The sequence below is a fragment of the Marmota marmota genome, unplaced genomic scaffold, assembly GCF_001458135.2.
Source record: "Marmota marmota marmota unplaced genomic scaffold, marMar, whole genome shotgun sequence".
Taxonomy (NCBI): domain Eukaryota; kingdom Metazoa; phylum Chordata; class Mammalia; order Rodentia; family Sciuridae; genus Marmota; species Marmota marmota.
The window spans coordinates 5,432,158-5,441,205 of NW_026000077.1; the positions used below are offsets into that span (position 1 = coordinate 5,432,158).

Here is a 9,048-nt window from a genome sequence, read left to right on the forward strand (position 1 = left end):
CTGAGATCATATTTGGTATAATTTTATCTATGGGTCTTTTGTATCTTTCAGGCCTAATTTTAACAGTGTCATTTCTCATCACGGTTCTGATTGTAGGCTGGTCAAACACTTCGTTGTTGGCACTCAGTTCTCATCTTGGTCTTTTGGTCACAAGATGACCCACACATTCCAAGCCGATGTCTGAGGTTGCAGTTGAACAATCAAAGTAATCTAGGCCTTTAAGAAATGATGGGTTCATTTCTAGCAGTGTATGTGATTAGGGAAAGACTCTCTTAGAAGCCTATCAGGAAGCGGTTATTCAGTTTGATCTGGTTAGGCAAACAGAAAATAACTGGTGGGAAAACACGAAGCCCAGTTGGAACTTCAAGCTGAAACCATGGTTTCAGTGACAACTGTTTGTCACTCTCTGAAATCACAGCCTGAGGGTCTTTTCTTTTTTGGTCAGAGCCAAGGCCGGTGACCCCTGCCAGGGCCTTGTAAATCATTCTCTTACCCCAACAATAAAGCCCATAGTTTATTGCTCTGCTTGCCATTCATGAGCCACAGGAAAACGGACTCTAAACCAGCTCAATGCTGTCATTCCTCTTTATAGTGGCTATGATTAGATAAGGGCTGCCACTTGACCCAGCAAATGTGTTGGCCAGTGGCTCTTGTTGCTATTGATCAAAAAAGAGGGCAGCAGCATCTTTTTGGGAGCTCTGGCAAAAGACTCGGGGGTCACTGACAGGACGCAGAGGCCGTGTGTTCATCACTGACTTCCACCTCTGACGTGGATCTGCTGTGTGACCTTGAAGAAATCCCTTCACCTTTGTCTGCCTGGTTCCTTCATCTGTAGGGTTACGCCAGTGAAGAGCTTTGTGCCTATTTATTCGATTTTGAACTTTCTTTTAGCCAGATTCAGCTACCACTCCTTCAGTTTCTCATCAGAAAGGTATGGTCTTTTCTGTATGTATTACACTCTGTTTCCCAAATACAATGGACTTATTTTATAGTTTGGATGATTGGATTTACTGGCTCATTACAGTTTTCAAAGTGGAACAAGTCACAGAGAACGACCGAAAATTGTCTCCCGAGGCTGGTAGGGTTAGCAAGCAAAGAGGAAAGGCTCTTTCAGGAATTGGCTTGAAGACACAGGTTGGGTGGCCTTTGAGGGATTCATGTGCAGTGAAGTCTCCAACCTTCAATACCAGAGCACGGAGAAGACTCTTGGCCACCTGGCTTGGGATTTCCTACATATGAACCTTTGATCTACAACACTTTTCCTGCCAACTGCCTCCTCCTTTGACCAACGAAGTCTTATTCCTCTTTAAAAGCTTTAAAAGCCTCCTCATACTGTCTTCCTCAGCCCTTCCCCTGTGTTCCCCTAGCTGAGAGACGCCCCCTCCTCTCTCTTCCCTGTAAGCTCAATTTCTACTTGTGTAAGTCATAACACACTGCTTTCTGCTCTGGATGTTTCCTTGTTTTTCATGAGGTCAGGGCACCTGTCTGTAGTGTCACCGGCTCATGGCACCCAGCACAGGGCTTGGTTTATAGTAAGCAATGGATGAATGAGCAAACAGAGGACTTTTGGCATGGGGTTCACTCACCTGACTCCGCCTTGCTTTCCCTCTTGCATATCACGAGTATTTACCCCATCTATCCTGTTTTTGGATCATGGTAAGTTCCTTTGTTTGACCGCCTTATTGGATGCTTTGTTTGGCCCTGTGAGGAGCTACGCACATCCCTGCCCTCAGAAATGAAGCAACGTTCTCCTCAGCTCCTGGGAGTGCTACTGGAAGGAAGCCTTGGGTGGGCAGCCCACTGCCCAATTACCTAACCAGAGAGCTCCTCCTCCACAAAGATCCTAGGTTTCCTTTTTAGGGAAACCTAGGATCTTTGTGGTATTATAAAGGTCCAGACCCGACACCCCAACTTGGTACAACTCTAAAGCGCCATTCCAGCTTCAGAGCTTCCTGTGGGACTGGCTGAGGCCTTCATCAAGACGAATCCCAGCCCTTCCTGACCCTCTGCCTGATCCTCTCTCTCCTTCTCTTCCTTTTTATTACTGCTAATCCCAAGAGTGCTCACCAGAAGAAGTCTCGCACGTCAAACTCCATCATGTAGTCTGCTTCCCAGAGAACCCAAACTGCAACAAGCACCTACTATGTGCTAAGTTCTGTCCTAGGTCATGGAGTTAGAATGATGAACCAGCCCAGGTCTCTGTCCCCAAGGAGCACTCAATCTCCTGGAGATTGAGTACAGGGGACAGGCAGTACACAGATGCACACATAGTCAGTTATGAGGGGTTACGGAGAGAAAACGAGAGTTGGAATTGGAAAAGAATAATATCTTTTACTTTTCTTTTTGAAAATGTTTTTTGTTTCTCGTTTTATACAAGATGTGAATTTAAGTAGCCAGTCACTGGACTTGAAGGGGAAAGTACTGAGGGTTCATTTTATTTTCCTTTTTTCCTTTATGTGTCCAATAGGGCTGAGAGCCCTGCATCAGGACAGATGTACCTTTTGTGTAACAGCTACCTTGGAATTGCCTTCGATTTTATAATCATCTTGGGAAATAACACTAAAACTCTCCAATCTCATAATGTATGCAAGGATTATGTTATTGTCAAATGGAGAGAGAGCCAAAGAAAGTCCTGTCTCACGATGGTCTAAACCCAGCTCACATTCCCTGTCACTAGACACACAATCCAGTGGTTGACAAATTCTGCTGCACATTGAAAGGAAGAGCAGACGGCTAGGTCAAACAGTGACAGCTCTATGAACGCTTGGCTGCCATAAGCCACTTATCCCTGTGGAACTTCTCTGACACCTCCTGCTGAAAGCCCAGAAGGTCAGAAGGATCATGAGGCTCTGCTTTCACAGCCTGTATTCATCCTGAAAAATCAGGACTTAGTGAGCTTTTGCCCTTCGGCACCACAGGAGGTTTCTGTCCTCCTGAGCTGGCTTAGGGCACCTGCATTACTGTTTGGCAGGTGTACCACCCCAGTCAAACCACCCACCTGGCACTGTTTCCACAACGGCTTGTGCCATTGGCTAAGGAGGGGTCCCTGATGAGCATCCACTTCAACAGAATGAGAGATGCACAGAGATTGGAAGAGCAACTTCAAAGATTTCAGATCAAAGAAACAAGGAGGAGGATGGGAGTAGATGAGGACCCAGAAGATCAGATCATGTAGGGTGTTGGGTCAATGTTTTATTTTCTTTAATGGGAAATGGGTTCATTAGTAATTTTTATATCATTTGAAAAATAAGTAAATCAGTTAATCAAAAGAGGGCCAAACATTGACCGAAAAAACAACTATGTCATCAACCAAATGTTATGATTCTATGCACCTGAATTTGTTTTTTCAGTGCGGGAAATCAAAGCCAGGGCCTCACACATAGTAGGGCAATGTTTTATCACTGAGCCACACCCCCAATTCTTGCACCTGAAGTTTAACAGGAGAGAGAGAGAGAGAGAGAGAGAGAGAGAGAGAGAAATGTCTACTCAAAAATCCAAGAGAGATGTTGGATACATGAGTATTAAATTCAGGGCCTGGATATAATTTGACAGCCATCAGCATATAGATAGGGCATGAAGTGTTGAAGTTAACTTTACAGAAAACAGATGTCTGAGGGCAGAAACTGGAAGATTACAACTCACAGCTGAGTAAGAAACCACAAATACAGCTGAGATGGAGCCACCGGTCAGGGAAAGGAGGGAGGAGGGATTCACTAGTCAAATGGTGTTCGAAAGACCTAAGAACTGGATTTGACAATTCAGAGGGTTCGACTTTGATGGAAGCTAAGACAAGCTGTCCTTTGTGATAAGTGAGAAGGAGCCAATACGGGTAAAGGCAAAACTGGGCCAGTTGACTTACTTGGGGGTGGTAAATGGGTGCTCTCTTCAGATCAATTATATTTTCGTAGGGAAAAATGCAGCAAGGTCAACAATTAAATGTGAAATGTGATGAGAAGATTTGAGGTCTGAGGAAAGGGGAGTAAGTGTGAATTATTTGCCCACTGACCATGCTGTGTGCCAAGGAATATTGTAGGCACTTGGGATAGGCCAGTGAGCAGAACAGACATCCTTGCCCACAGACCTCACCCTCCAGTGACCTCACTAGAGCAGAGAAATGTGCTCAGGTTGCCAAACAACACTCAGGACCCACTTGAGATGAGACATCAAGCATGACTGACAGTGGTCATGTAATTATATCCCTCAGCTACTTGAAATCGCTGTTGAATGGTCAGCTGAAAAGGTTCTGATGTGCGACAGAATGGTATCTGGAGGATGTGAAGTAGAAGTACACTAATTAAAAATTTAAAAATCAACATCTAAAAATATTTATCTAAACCTAAACAAAGCTCAGATTTGTTTATTGAATCCACCTCCCGATTGCACCTTTCTTTGTATCCCCATTGCCTCTGGGCAAGACCAGGTTCTGTGTTCTCAGCTGAACTATTCCAACCGTCTCTTTGCTTATTTCTCTTGCCCATTATCTTCTCCCTTTCAGCCTGCCTCTAATGCCTTGTTAGATTACTTTTCCATAAACATAACTGTCAATGTGTCACTCTCCAGCTCAGAAACCCAAATGGCTTCTCACTCCCTACTGGATAAAATCTAAGCTTATATTTATTTTTTTATATGCTTTTAAATCCGACTCCCAGTTTACCCATGCCATTCTCGCATCCACACATTTCCTTAAATAGCCTGCTCTATTCAGACTAGTTTACTTGACAGGCCTTAACCTTTGCATGCCCTTGACAGGCATCACGTTCTTCACTTGGAACTCTTAAGACCATTCTGTCTGTCTTACTGTACTTATCTCCACTTTTTATTTGCCAGGGAGGGGGTACCAAGGATTGAACTCAGGGGCACTCGACCACTGAGCAACATCCCCAGCCCTATTTTGTATTTTATTTAGAGACAGGGTCTCACTGAGTTGCTTAGTGCCTCGCTTTTGCTGAGGCTGGCTTTGAACTCACGATCCTCCTGTCTCAGCCTTTCAAGCCGCTGGGATACTTATCCCCACCAAGCCCTGCAGTGATCCCACCCCCAACCCTCCACTCCACCTAGGGCCACCAGTTGTCTATATTTTTCCTTTACCTCTTTTACATTTTACCTAAATTTACCATGATTCTACATGTCCATTTCTCACCTCCACAGCTAGATTACAGGTTCTTAGTAAGCAAGTGGTGCCTGACCCATCTCTGCCTGACCCTCAAAGATTTTGCACTTGGAAGTCAACCCTTTTTCAGTATTTGATCTTGTATGCTGACTCAGAAACCATAACAAAAAATTCCATCAGGGAGCCCTCAGCTGACACCTCTGATTGGTGGTTCCAATTACAGGAAGCTCACAAGAGAAGCCACCTTCCATTTGTTTTCACTCCATTAGGAAATTCTTTGTGTTAATTCAACATTTTGTCCTACGACTCATTAAGTAAAGCTATGTTGAAAGCAATTTAATTAAAACTCTTGTGATTTTGCAAGATTGCCAAAATTTCTAGTCTCTCTAGGCAGAACCATGGTTTATCAAATGCAGCATTTTGAGATCTCAGCATAGCAGCCAGGAAGGAGCCCAGCAACTCAGGCTTGCTCAAAGATGAAATTCTGAGTTTTTCCCCACCCTGGTAGAGGTGTTTGGCTGAGACAGATTCTGCAAATGTAGCTTACTGTCAAAAAGCTGCAGTATACAAAATACAGCCTCTCCTTCCCCACACACATACACATGCCTTCTCTTCCTTTGTCTAAGTAAATACAATAGCAACCTTGGTATGCCAGCATAGCCTCAGTAATTAGAGCTAAAAACAGCAATTACCACTTTATAGCATCTCAAGATCTTAGTTCCCCAAATAAAAAGTCTCTCTGTTTGAAGTTGAGTCGTTTCTGCACCCAGAACAGTCTTCTATTTTTTATTTTATTTTATTTTTGAACGACAAAGATTTATTATGGTGTTAGGATAAACTATACAAAGAAAAATAAGGCCCAAGTTTGGCTCTTTAAGAGTTTACATTCTACTGATAGGATTCAGGTAATATAGTTATCAAGCTCAAGTTCAAGTGCTAGGAGAGATGTCTAAATTGGCAACAGTGGTAACAGAAGGAATGAAAACTTGAGTGGAAGAGGAAAGCATAGTTCAAGAGCGTCTTCAGAGAGGATGTTTTAAAATATGCTCCATTTATTGGTAATTCATTAGTAAGTTATACATAAAATCACCACATGACCCAGCAATTACATATGTATCTTCAAAATGTAATCCCAATGACTTGGGAGGCTGAGGCAGGAGGATTGCCAGTTCAAAGCCAGCCTCAGCAACTTGGTGAGGCTCTAAGCAACTTAGCAAGACCCTGTCTCAAAGTAAAAACATAAAAAGGGGTGGGGATGCAGCTCAGTGGTTAAGTGCCCCTGGGTTCAATCTCTGGTGTTCCCCACTAAAAATAATAATAACAATAATATTAAAAACAAGCACCAACAAAAACTTGTATAAAAGGTCTTTAAAAACAGGTGAGACACTAGGTTAGCAAGGCAGTAACTGTGCTATGGAAAGTTTGCACAGAATAATCAGATTGCTTTACTAATGAAAAACCATTCTCCTGAGCTAGGGCTGTAGCTCAGTGATAGGGTGCTTGCCTAGCATGCACAAAGCCTTGCATTCTATCCCTAGCACTGAAGAAGAAGGGGGAAAAAAGACTTTAGAATTATTGCTCAATTAGATATGGCAATTTACTGAAATTCAAGGAGTTGTATTAAAATGGTAGTTTTTAATATCAAGACAAAAAATCTTTAAGATAGATTATTTAAAGATAATTTTATAGCAACACAAAGTTGGGATATGGCTTTATTTTAGGAGATTCTTAAAAATAATTCAGTGAGCTATCCTAGCAAAGATCAAATGCTATATAAATGAACTACTTCTTCGGAATTCTATCCATTAAGTAATAATGGATGCTGTTGATTGGAATGGGGTGAGCCTTTTCCACTATATTTTCTGAATGAAATTTTTCAAAGGAGGGACAGAGGGATGGGAACCCAAGGTTCACCTATGCTTAGAAACATTTCCAAGAAGTGAAATCCACTGACTTATTGGCTAGAATTAGTCTCAGCAGGTCTCTTTGGAAACACACTACATCACCAACACAGCTTGAAGCCCAACATCTACTCCCATTTGTCCATGGGTCTTGTGAAGGTCTGATATTGGTTAGCATACCCCTTTTATTAAGGGGATATTTTAATTAGAGCCTTTTTCTAAAGGATTATCTTAGCTCATTGATTGGAGATCTTTAAAACTAGACAGAGACATTGCTGTGGAGAGAGCATGAGGCCCTGGAGCAGTGCTAGCCCATAAAAAGAAACACACACACACACACACACACACATACACACACATACATATACACACACACACATACATACACACACACATACACACACACATACATACACATACATACAAACATACATGCACACACACACATACACACACACACATACACACACACATACACACACACACAAGTTACATATGTGGTTTTGTACTGTCTAATAGCCACGCGAAATATGTAATAAAGAAGGCGATATTAACTGTAATAATACATGATTACATGAAATATCCAAAGTCATATTCCTTTAACATGTGATCAATATAAAAATTATTACTGAAATTAAAAGAAGTTGGGAAAGAAAGGGAGAAAAGAGAGAGAGAGAGAGAGAGAGAGAGAGAGAGAGGAAGGAGAATGAGTTCAAGAAACTGTAATTTGCAGCTGGGCAGTGGCACGTGCCTGCACACTCAGATACTCAGGAAGCCTAGACAGGATGATCACAAGTTCAAGGCCAACGTAGTCAACTTCACCAAGATCCTGTCTCAAAATAAAAACAAAAATTTCTAGGGATGTAGCTCAGAGGGGGACATCTCACATCTAAACCATAATGCTCACATTCTGCTCTGAGAGTGCATATCTTCATTTCTACTTTATAATAAAGCTCTTCCTTTCTTTGATAAAACCTTAAGCCTTGGGCTGGTGCTGTGGCTCAGGAAAAATATCCTGAGCCTAGCACATGCGAGGCCCTGGGTTCAATCCTCAGCACCACATATAAATAAATAAAATAAAGGTATTGTGTCCAACTACAATTAAAAAATAAATATTAAAAAAAGAACCTTTGGCCTCCTTCAGTTCTTTCGTGTCAAGAGCCTGGAAATTTCAAGTAGAGATCTCCTCTGCCCTCTGGATATTTCGTGTGATCATGTATTATTCAGTTAATATCCCCTGGGTTTTTTTTTTACATATTTAATGTGGCTATTAGGCAGTATAAAACCACATATGTGGCTTGTATGTGTGTGTGCTAGTAGCACTTGACTAGCATGCATTGAGACCTTACTATGTGTTCAGTTCTCAGTATTGAAAAAAAAAATTGCAATTTGCTGGCACAGATAGATATCCCCATGAATATAAGTATCCTTTGCTCCTAACAAACACTGTTCTTATGGATCTACTCCTCACCTACAAAACACACATGTTCCCCTAAGAAAGTGAAAGAATCATTTAGCATGTGCATATGGTGCTTTCTCTAGGGGTCAGATTGGCCTTGGGTACTTTTCCAGGCAAAAGCTCTTGCCTTCCCTCATCTGTATCTATTATCTTGTAGCCCCCAAACTCTAGCTTCCTCTGTATTCCTCCATCTACCTAATAAAACACCCCTCCGCTCCATCTCCCAACAACCTCTCAGTTATACCATTTAATGACTTTTCCAAGTCCACACTTCCCTAACTTTTCTACAGCATTAAGTCACCCATAATTCATTCAAGAAACTTTGTTAAGAGCTTATTACTTGAGGCATAACAAAGAAGACTGAAACTCCTCTTTTCCTTTGACCTCCATCCTGTCACCACATGGGAGTCTGAGGAGGTCTCTCCAGAGGGCAGAGGAGATCTCTACTTGAAATTTCCAGGTTCTTGACATTTAAGAACTGAAGGAGGCATAAGGTTTTAGCAAAGAGAGGAAGAGCTTCATTAGAAAGTGGAAACTGAAGATATGCACTCTTGCCGCAGTCCGGCTGCAGCAAAATA

At 42.1% G+C, this 9,048-nt stretch overlaps 1 long non-coding RNA gene across 1 annotated transcript in view; it reads left to right on the top strand.

Moving 5' to 3' along the window:
- The first annotated feature begins 3,480 nt into the window (after positions 1 to 3,480).
- The window catches only part of LOC125620181, a 100,555-nt gene continuing 94,987 nt past the window's right edge, over positions 3,481 to 9,048 (top strand). The window contains exon 1 of the long non-coding RNA XR_007351781.1: positions 3,481 to 3,829. This is a non-coding gene — a long non-coding RNA (uncharacterized LOC125620181). The remainder of the gene's footprint in view (positions 3,830 to 9,048) is intronic.